Source organism: Macaca mulatta, chromosome 2, assembly GCF_049350105.2.
Source record: "Macaca mulatta isolate MMU2019108-1 chromosome 2, T2T-MMU8v2.0, whole genome shotgun sequence".
Lineage (NCBI taxonomy): Eukaryota > Metazoa > Chordata > Mammalia > Primates > Cercopithecidae > Macaca > Macaca mulatta.
Window position 1 is genome coordinate 178,082,183 of NC_133407.1, and position 12,090 is coordinate 178,094,272.

The following is a 12,090-nucleotide window of genomic DNA, read 5'->3' on the forward strand; positions in this document are numbered from 1 at the left end:
ATGATTTCATAACCTTGAAATAAAGCATGGACTACAAAGAGTTATGTTTTGAGTAATACTGAAAAAAAAAACCAAATTGTACTTTGTTAACTCTTATATTTATAACAATTATAAACCCTCAGAAAAGTACAGAATGAACTATTTTACTGTATTTGAGAGTGACAAAAATAAGATAGAAATTGAAAGAAAATTTTACATGACTTTTCCTCTAAGGGCACTTCTCAGCTTGGGAGGTATGGACTAAGTAGAACAAAAGCTGGAAATCAAGCGGGAAAAATCTTAGAAAGCAGACAGCCACAGGGTGGCAAGAATTCCAAATTTGTGTACATACTATGATAAGCTCCTTGGATGACCCTGTGAATAGCATATGTGGGAGAAATTTCAAAGAGCTTAGAGGGAAGCAATACCAGAAGGCTTAGAAACCTGATAGATCTTTAGGCACTACCCACACAGTTTGGAGTTGAACTTCACCAAGCCAGAAGTGGTTAGTAAACACATTAGTCTTTGTACTGAAACTCCAAAAAAACCAAGAAAGACTATGTGTCAAAACTACACACAGGCTGGGCTCAGTTGCTCACACCTGTAATCCCAGCACTTTGGGAGGCCAAGGTGGGTGGATCACTTGAGGTCAGGAGTTCAAGACCAGCCTGGCCAACATGGAAAAACCCCATCTCTACTAAAAATACAAAAATTACCCAGGCATGGTAGTGTGTGCCTGTAATCCCAGCTACTTGGGAGGCTGAAGCGGGAGAATCACTTGAACCCAGGAGGGGCAGGTTGCAATGAGCTGAGATAGCACATCTTGCACTCCAGCCTAGGTGACACAACAAGACTCCATCTCAAAAAAAAAAAAAAAAAAAAAAAAAAAAAAAAAAAGAACTAGACACTAGATGTTCATCCTAAGACAGACATGGAATACAAACTGTAAAATTAACCATCACAAGGGCAAGGTGACAGTAGAAAGCAATTAGCCAGTAACCTAATTGTCTGCTAGGAAAAACAACTCATATCCTTTAGAAAAATGTAACAGAAATTATAATCTAAAACATATCACCCACAAAATCCATTATATAATAAAAAAGTTTCAATACATATACAGAATAGAAAAATGTAACACAAAGTCCAGAGAATGTCCTTAGGTGATGCAGATTTACAGATTTTGGAATCAGCAGGCAAGAATTTTAAGTCAATTATTACAATACCCACTCAATGGCTTAAAGGAAAAGATGCTAACAATGAGAGAGCAGATGGAAATATCAGCAGCAAAAAAAGTGAACAAAAATAATTATATGACTGAAAACTAGAATATCGATATTGAATGATTCACTAAATGCACTTAACATCAGATTGGAAGTGGCACAAGAAAGCATTAGTGAACCTAAGGAAAAAAATGTAAGTTACAGGTTCTAGAAAACAGAGAGAAAGAAAACAGTAAAAAAGTGAGGAGATGGAGTACAGGGCAGTGGTAAAAAAGGAAAAGTGAGCAGATCTTCAGTGGCCTGTGAGATGACAGTGAGCAGGCTAACATATGCTGACATGTGTGGATTTGAAGTCAAATAGAAGAGAAAGAGAATGAGGCAAAAATATATTTGAAGAAACAATGAGAAAATTTCCGAGACTTGATGAAGTTCATTAACTTGAAGATCCAAAATGCTCAGAAGTCCGGAAGGAGGAAATGCAAAAAGAAAAACACACTCAAGTAAATCATAGACATACTACCCAAAGGAAATATAAAAAGAAATATTTGAAAGTGCCACAGAAAAATTTTTCAGGAGAACAATAACATAAATAACAGGTGATGTCTCATCAGAAAAAAATGCACATCAGAGATAATTAAACATCTTTAAAATGTTGAAAGGAAAAGTTTTCAACCCAAAATTTTACATCAGTGAAAAGATCCTTCACTTAAAGGGAAAAGAAAGACATATTAAATTAAATGGAAATAAAGTAGAAAAAAATATCACCATCAGACCTTTCCTAAAGGAAGCACTAAAGGAAGTTCTTTGAAGGGAAATAACACCAGATGGGAACTCAGATATATGAGAAAGAATAAAATAATATATATTGTAGATATGTAAAATATTTTAAAAGACAACCAACAGTTTAATATATATGCTTTATATGCATATATATGTAAAACATAGTTGATCTTTATAATATATGCAGACAAAATAGATGTGACAATAATAGCAACAAAGATAGAGGAAGTTAAAAGGGATTATGCTTCAAAAATCTTAGATTTTTAATATGAGTAGACTGTTTTGAGTTCTTATTGTAATCCTTATAGCAAGCACAATAAACAAACACAAAGAGGTATAGTTAAAAGGCCAGTAGAGGTATTAAAATGTAATACTAAAACTTAATTGAGTAATTCAAAAGAAGGCAGGATGGAAGGACAGAAGATACCTAGAAAACAGATCGGGAGGTGGTCTTACATTAACTGATAATTAAATATAACTTGGTCAACTCTTCCAGTTAAAAGGCAAAGATTGTCAAACTGTACAAAGTAAGCAAGACTCTACAAAATGCTCTACACCAGAGGTTAGCAAACTTTTTCTTAAAGGTTTAGACTTGTAAATAAGCTTGCAGGACATGTGACTTTTCTTCCAACTGTTTTTAATTCTGCCATTATAGCATGAAAATAAAACATGCTATATATAAAGAAATGGGCATAATTGTGTTGTAGTAGAACTTTATTTATAAAATTAACCAACAGCCCGAGGTCAGAGTTTGCTCTCTTACTCTACATGAAAGATGAATTTTAAATATAAAGAGATAATTGAAAATAAAAAGAAAAAGATATATATGTAAATACTACATATATACATGCCGTGTGGCTATATTAACATCAAACAATGTAAAATTCATGGCAAGGCATCTCACCAGAGATAATGAGAGATATTTCATAATTACAAAAGCTTTCATATATAAGGAAGTTATAACAATTGTAAGTATATGTACCTAATAAAAGTATAAAGTAAAAACTGACATAACTGAAGGGAGAAGTAAATAAATATGCAATCTTTAGTGAATAATTTGATATCACTTTCTCAATAATTGATAAGACGATTACACCAACATTTAATATGTATGATCCTGATGAAGTAAATAGTTCAGTTGTCCCTGGTATCTGCAGGGTACTGGTTCCAGGACCCCTCTTGAATACTAAAATCCACAGATGTTCCAGTTGCTTCACTGGGCTAGCTCTATTGTCATAAACATGTGTTTTTAAGAAAAAGGATAAAAGAACAAGTATTTTCTGTCATTGGACAACAGGTAGCAAAGTACTGTGATCTGTGTGATTTCTAAAAGAAAAGCCACAAGCTGCACTCGATGACAATCCAGGCTTTGTGTCTGGAATTATTTTCTGGTGGTGCCAAAAATGAGGACCCAAGCAGAAAACAGAGTTTTCACTGAGTTGAGGAGGTAGAAATCACACTTGGCTGGAAGGAGATGATGAAAATTGCAGGAAAGAGGTAGAGTTATGCAAAGAAAACAGCATGAGAAATTTACATAAGCATTCCTTTGATTCTTTCTCCAAGTACTAATTTGTATACATCCATCCTAATCTAGTTTAAATCAAGCTCCAAAAAAGTTCAGCTGATCCATAAGTAACTTCGCTAGCTGCCAAACAAAATTCAAAACAATATAACATCTAGATTTCCAACATCCAAACAAAAATTACTAGACATACAAAGAAATAGAGCAATGTGACCTATAATTAGGAGAAAAAAAGTTAATAAAACCCTACAAATAATTGAATTAGTAGTCAAGGATTAGAAAATAGGAATTACAGAAGATTATAAGAATTTAAAGGAAAACATTAGTATAATAATAAGAGAAAGAGAAGATTAAAAATAAAGTTGAATATTTAGAACTGAGAAACACAGATCAGAAATGGTAATTTCATGTATGGGGTTACTGGAAGATCAGATATTGCAACTGAAATAAAATCAGTGACAATTAAGTTACAGACATATAAATTATGCAATATGAATCTTTTCAAAAAAAGCAAACTCATTAAAAATTGAGACGGAGATCTGTGGGACAATTTCAAGAAGTCTAATGTATGTATACCAGGAGTCTTATGAAGCAAGAAGGAGGGTAAACAGATATAAAAAAATTGCTGAAAATTTTTCCAAATTTTCAAAAGCAGTGAAAAATAATATCCAATTACTTCTTTTTTCTCCAGAGATGGGGTCTTGCTCTGTTGCCCAGCCGGGAGTTCAGTGGTACAATTACAGCTAACTGTAGCCTTGGACTCCTGGACTCAAGTGATCCTCCCACCTTAGCCTCTATTTTATTTTTTTTCTTTCCAGACAAAGTCTTGCTCTGTTGCCCAGGCTGGAGTGCAGTGGTGTAATCTCAGCTCACTGCAACCTCTGTCTCCCAGGTTCAAGTGATTCCCATGTCTCAGCCTCCTGCATAGCTGGGATCACAAGAGTGTAGAACTAAGCCTGGCTAATTTTTGTATTTTTAGTAGGGACAAGGTTTTGCCATGTTGGCCAGGCTGGTTTCAAACTCCTGGGATCAAGCAATTTGCCTGCCTCGGCCACCCAAATTGGTGGGATTACAAGTGTGAGCCACCCACACGGCTAATCTCCTTGTGTAGTTAGGACTACAGGTGTGCATTACCACATCTGGCCAAAATCCAACTACTCCTCATTAAAAACAATACAATCCAGAAGGCAATGGCACATCTTCAAGGTGCTCAATATTCTAAGAAGTATCAACCTAGGAATCTGTACCCATGAAAATATCAAACAAAATTAAAAATGAAATAAGAACATTATCATAAAAATGAAAACTCAGAGAATTTACTGGCGGTAGACATGCACTCCCAGTAATGTCAAAGGAGGTTTTTCAGAATGAAAGTGATAGACAAAGGCTCAGATCCACTAAAAATAAGTAGAGTGCTGGAAGGAGTAAATAAGTAAATACAAAAGAAAGTTTTCTCATAACTTTTAATTTTTAAAACAGATAATAGACCGCAGAGCATAAAATAATGACAGTGTGTTGTGAGGCTTAGTACTTAGAAGTAAGATAAATAACAACAATGGCACAAAATACATGAAGGGGAAATGGAAGTGTATGCTTGTTACCTTCTTATATAACATGTGAAGTGATTTTGTATAATTTAAAATTCACAAGGAAAAACTGCATGCTAGGCCAAAAAATAAATCTCAATGTACTTTGAAAGACTAAAAGATTATGTAGTAGGTTGTGTTGACAAAAAATAATTAGATGAGAAATATTTGGAATTTAGTACAGGTCTAGTCACTTGACTTCAAGGAAGAAACCACAGAGAAACATTAACTGAATGAATAAGAAAGCACAACATACCGATGTTTGTGGAATACAGGTGACAGTGCTGAGAGGAATTTATAATTTCAATGCTTGTCTTATAAAAGAAGAAAGGCTAATACTAAGAATCAAAATTTTTATTTCAAGAAATTAGAGAAAAGGGAGAAAGTGGAAATCTAAATAAGAAAAAAGTAGTAATTATAAGAGCAAAATAAAAAATAAGCAATAGAGATAAAAAACAAAGCAAAAAGTTATTTGAGGTCATTATGAAAATTGATAACACCCTATAAAGACTAAGAAAGATAAAAGAAAAATAGTTAGCAATATCAGATAACAAAAAAGTGTTACCACTATAGAACCTATAGGCATAAAAGGGATAAAAAAAACTACTTTTTTTTTTGCAAAAATGTCAATAATTTAAATGAAATGGATAAATTATTGAGCAACCTGCCAAAACTTATTCAAAAAGAAGCAACCCTATATCTATAAATTGAAATTTGGCCAGGTGCGGTGACTCGCTTATAATCCCAGCACTTTAGGAGGCTGAGGAGGGCAGATCACTTGAGGTCAGGAGTTCAAGACCAGCCTGACCAACATGGAGAAATCCCATCTCTACTGAAAATACAAAAATTAGCTAGGCGTGGTGGCACATGCCTGTAATCCCAGCTGCTTGGGAGGCTACGGCAGGATAATCATTTGAAACCAGGAGGCAGAGGTTGCAGTGAACTGAGATCGTGACATTGCACTCCAGCCTGGGCAACAAGAGTGAAACTCTGTCTTAAACAGGAAAAAAAAAAAAAAAAAATTACGTTTTGTTTTGAAGCAAGTTCTCATGAAGAAAACTCAAGGTCCACTTAGTTTCATTATTGAATTCTATCAAACATTTAATGAATTAACAAACTTGGAAAAAGAAGAGGATGGGGCCCCTTTATCGACCCATTTTATAAGATCCACATTACTCTAGTACCAAAACTTGATGGGAATGTTATAAGAAAATTACAGACCAATATTCCTCATGAACATAGACAAAAGAATTGTTAATAAAATGTTAATAAATAGTATCCATCAATATATAAAAATTATGATACGTCATAATAGACTGAGATGTATTTCAAGAATGCAAGACTGGCTTACCATTCGACAATCAATGAATGTAATTTACCATATTAACAGAGTAAATAATATGACTATTTTAATAGATATAGAAGAATATTTGAGAAAATTCAATGATTTGTGATAAAAACTACTGGTAATCTAGGAATAGTGAAAAAGTTATTCAACCTGATAAAGGATATTTTGTAGTAAAGAATTTGGCTTCATCCAAAGAGAGATCTGACCTTTGTTTTCAGTTGCTGGGAGCCAACATCTAAACAGTTAGGATTTTATGAGTTATATAGGCTTTCTTATCTATGTTGCTCCCTTAAATTATACCTGATAGCTTATGCTAATGAGATGTCTCAGGGCAGGGCCTTCTACACTAATCAGTCTTAGGGTGGGGTATAATGACACCAGAAAGGCCAATCATAGTTTAATGAGGGAACTTTGAGCTATGTGATATCAGACTGACCTCAGGAGGAGACAGGCTGGAGGTTAAGTTCAACCAATTAATCATGCCTGTGTAATAAAGTCTAATGAAAACTCTGGACACTAAAGTTTGGGTGAGCCTTTCTGGTTGGCCATACTCCATGCTTTCGTCACATGTCGATGCTGGTAGAATAATGTATCCCTGAGGACAATGGAAACTTCACATTTGGAATCTCTTAGACTCTGTCCTATTTATTCTTCCCTTGGCTGATTTTTAATGTAACATTTTCTTGTAATAAATATAACCAGGAATATAAAAATTTTAGTAAGTTCTGTGAATCTTTCTAGTCAATTATCAAATCTGAGGACTGTTTTGGGAAACACCAAAACTTGCATTTGGTGTCAGAAGTAAGGGTGATATTGTGTGTACTCTTCCCTCTTACTTTGTGGTTGGACCCTAACTCCTTGCAAGTGGAGTCAGAATTCTTGGGCAGACTAGGTAATCTGGAGAACTATACCCTTAACTCTGCAGTTTGACTAACTCTGGGTAGGGATATACAGCTAGCATCATACATAACGGTAACTATTGAGCAATTTCCCCTCTAAGATTGGAAACATGCAAAGACGTCCGTTCTGAACATTTCTATTCAGGCTTGTATTGGAGCTGCCTATGAGTGCAAAAAAGCGAGCAAAATAGATAAATGGTATATAGAATAGATGGGAAGGAGTAAAGTTATCCCCATTTGCAGATGCAATCATTGTTTACATGGGAATCCACAAAACAACCAATATAACTACCAACAAGGTAATTTAGTAAGATGGTAGTATACATTTCAACACAAAAAATTAATCACATTTTCACATACTAGTAGGAAAACTGGAAACATTACAAAATTAATTGCATTTATAATAGCTGCAAAAAGCATAAACATATAGGAATAAACTTTTAAGGACATATCAAGTATCTACATTTAAAATTTGAAATATTACTAAGAAAAAATTGAAAAGAACCAAGTAAATGAAGAGATATATGATCACGGATTTGAAGACCAAATATTTGTAAGTTATCAAATCTACTCAAATTTGTTTGTATATTAAAAGCAATGCTAATGCCACAAAATTTTTTTTGTGGCACAGAAATTTGCAAGTTGCTAAAATTTATATTAACATGTAAAGAAATAAGATCTCTGAAACAACCAGAAGATTATGACAGTTGAAAATCTCCTAGTATTATGGTAAGTTAAGTTTTGACATATGTGTTAAGACTGAAAGAAAGTCCTTTTGACAAAGTGCTGGAATGGCTTGATAAATAGATATAGCACAACCAAAAACCAAACAAAATCCCACCTTTATCTCACACTAGACACCAAATTTTAGACAGATCATATCCTTAAATGTCAAAGTTTAAAAGTTTCTAGGAAATAACATAGGAAAATACCTTTGCCACTTTGGGATAAGCAAAGATTTCATATAGTAGACACAAAAAGCACTAATATAATAGGAAAAATTGATATGCTGTTCTTCATCAAAAGGAATAATTTCTGCTTATCAAAAGACAGCATTAAGTACAGGAAAACCAGGCTACAGACTAGGAAAAAATGTTCAAATATATCTATACATGTCAAAGGATTTTAATACAAAATATGTTAAGAATTCTTACAAATCAATTACAGAAAGACAAATACCAATAAAATCATAGGCACAAGATTTGAATTGTTACTTCACAAAGGAAGATATAAGATAACCAATACATCTATGGAGCTTAAAATTATTAGATCTCAAGGAAACGCAAGTTAAAACCAAAACTAGTTACTAATTCACACCTCCTAGAATGGCTAAAATTCAACAGAATAACACCAGATTTAGGCAGGAATGCGAAGGAACTAAAACTCTCATATGCGACTGGTGGGAGTTGTAAGCCAGATGACTGTTTTGGAAATCTGCATGGTAGTTTCTCATAAACAAATGTCTGCTGGAAGATCAAGCAATTCCACTCCTAGGTTTTTACCCAAGAGAACAGAAACATATGGCCCCCCCTCCCCCCAAAAAAAAAAACACTTGTATAAAAATGTTTATTTTAGCGATACTATTCAGAGCAGCCCAAACTGGAAACTATCCAGACGTCCAAGAAGAGAATGGATTTTAAAGATGTGGCATATTCTAATGGTTAAACACTATCAGCAATATAAAAAAAGAAGCCACTAATATATGTAACAACATGAACAATCTCAAAAACATGTTAAGGGGAAGAAGCCCAATATAAAAGAGTGCCTTCTCTATAATTCCATTTGTATGAAGTTCAAGATGAGGCAAGCAACCTCTGGTCTTAACAATTAGCACAGTGGTTTCCTAAGGAGACAGGAATGATGAGGTTGGACAAAAAAGAAGTCTAAGGGAACTTTCTGGGATCTTGACAGGAGTAGTAGTCACTGCTATATACTGAATGTTTGCGTCCCCCTGAAATAGATGACATGATCATCACATGTTTAAACTATAAAGGTGGAGCCCTTATGAATGAGATTAGTGCCCTCATAAAAGGGACTTTGGAGAACTCTCTTGCCTCCTGCCATCATGTGAAGTTACAGCAAGAAGGCACCTCTATGAGCTAGAAAGTAGGCCCTTACCAGACACTAGATCTGCTGGTGCCTTGATCTTGAAATTCCCGGTCTCCAGAACTGTGAGAAATAAATTTCTGTTTTTGTTTTTTTTAAAGCCACCCAGTTTATAGTATTTTGTTATAATAGCATAACAAAAAACCATAACCTAGCTGGCTTTAAAATATATATGTATATATATGGTATATGTACATCTATATTTTATAATGTATAAAATATACATTATGAAGGTTATTTATTTTAAATTTTTCTCATTGGTGCCTCTTTTTAACAACGTTAAATGTGAGAGAAAACTTAAATTATAGGATCATAGTAAGTTACCGTGCGAAGAAGCACTAAAGGTGACCCTTTAGTCTAAGCTGCAAGGCAGAGAGGGTTCTTAGCCTTGGCGTCTGCAAGCCTGGGTTTTTATCCTCATGTGTTAAATCTGAGCTGCAAGATCTTAGACAATCCCTCCTCTTAAGCATGCTCGTTCATCTATAAATAGGGGAAACAACAGGATTTCCTCGTAGAGCTGGTGTGAGGATAAATGTGATAGTGTATGTGAAAGCAGCTGACAGGTGACATGCAAGGCCTCACCAAACTGAAAGTGACTCAGGAAGCTAATGCCCAAGGCCATAAAGCTACTGAGTAGCAGAAGAGAATTTAAATCTAAGTCTCAACTCCTCGTTCTGTGAAATTCCCTTAAGTGCAGTGCCTTCAAAGGTCTAAAGTCACTTTCAAATAAATTTTCAGAAGATTTAAAACCTTTTTTGGCGAGATTTTCCCAATATTCTATACTTGTTTTGAGATCTCAAAAGAGGTAGGGGATTGCTTTGGGGGTATCCCCTAAGTATACCTTTAATTGAACCATGGTACATTGAGGGAATGGAGGAGGCAGGACAAGTGAAGGGGGATGACAGTGGTAGGTGCAACCAGTAAATAACAATCTGGTTGGTATCATTTGGAAAAGTTCAATAAAATGCTACAATAGAATTTTATATTTAGAAAACCAAAGCAATACTCACTTAAAATGATTCACACATAAAAGAGTACATGAGATTTTAGGTTTTCCAAGCAGGCTTTCAGTTTGTATAACAAATTGAAAACTCTCTTAGACGGGGTGTAAGGAATCCTTATATCTTGATAGTTAGAGGAGTGTTTTCTGTGAGCATACCTGCCTCACACCACAGAAGGTACCAGAGCTGTTGGTATTTAGGACTGGCATCTTGGCAGTGTAGAGTTACCACTTCTGGCAAACTGGCCATTGACACCTGTGCAGGTTATTTAGGGTCATGCCCAGGAGTATGGTTATTTTTTGCCCTTCTTTGGTCACAGCTCAGTAGAAGGAGTCTCCCCTTGGGCCAAGTTTAATGACAAACTAGAGCAGGAGAGCAGGACACTAATCCCCACTAAGAGTTGTCAGCAATTTCTTGATTGAAGAAGGAAATAGAGAAGAATAAATAGTTGGTCTTATTACTACAACTTACAATTTTATAACTTTAGAATTTCTAAGACTCTACAAAGAAATTCCTCACTAAAATTTTATATCTTTAGAATTTCTAAGACTCTACAAAGAAATAGGGAATGCTTGTGTCCTCAGTGAAAACAGAAAATGGCTTTTCCATCTTGGTCAATAGTGAATATGACAGCCATTAGGTAAAAGGCTGGGGGATCAAAATAAATGCAACTACACTGAATATGCGTGACAACAGGATGCCACCTGCATGCACTCAGCATCACAGCTCAAAATGTTTCTTTAGGGCAGATGATGGGATACATACAGCTTGGCTCATGCCGGAGAATGGGATGTTTTTGTTCCTTCACCTTTGGAAAACGTATTTAAAACAAGTGTGATCTTTTTTAAAAAAATAAAATGAAATGAATATATAGAGAGGACATTTTGAAATATGAACACATTATATTTTGATGCAAGCCCTTTCTTCCTTGAGGAAACTTTCAGGTCACACGCAGTAGAAGAGGAGAGGGCCATGGATGGTGCTGCTGTGTGAGTGGCCAGTGACCCTGTGATTGACTAGATGGAGACTCTGGCATTTCCACATTATTTCCTGTCAGTCCCCTCTATTATTTATGGTTTGATAAGATAGTGAGGTATATTCTTTTCTTCCTTCTGGCAGCCTGCCAGGTCATGTGTAGAGAAAGAGAGAGAAGTCAATGTTTGGATTAGTCTGACTTCTCATACAAGTGGAGAGACACAGGCTGTGTCAGTCCTGCCCTTAAGATCATGCCCTTTCCTCCATAGTACCAATTAAATGCCAGCAGCCAATCAAAGTAAGAGCTAAAATTTTAATTCCAAAAAAGTCCGGGTAAGGGAGCAAAATAGATTTGAAAATACTATAGGGAATTTGGAATAAGATACTACTTATGATATCTTCAGCAGGTTAATCCCACTGAGACTTAGATACTACAAAATGGGGTGAATGGTATGTATATCATTAAATTCTTGAGGATTTCAGTAAACAATACCAAAAAAAAAAAAAAGAGAAAAATAGTAGTTTCTCATGTAGTGATAAATGAGAAAAGTCACTTAAAATGTGCTGTAAGTGGTCCTCCAGCACTATCTTTTCAATTTATTCAGTGACGAGTCCCTCTTCCCTTATGAGAACATATATTTGCTTTTAGCTGAGTATTGACTGGGAAATAGAAT

The 12,090-nt window shown here is 35.0% G+C and overlaps 1 protein-coding gene across 4 annotated transcripts in view; it reads right to left on the minus strand.

The window, feature by feature from the left end:
- Nucleotides 1–12,090, minus strand: part of ALCAM (activated leukocyte cell adhesion molecule) — a 207,610-nt gene that overhangs the window by 8,003 nt on the left and 187,517 nt on the right.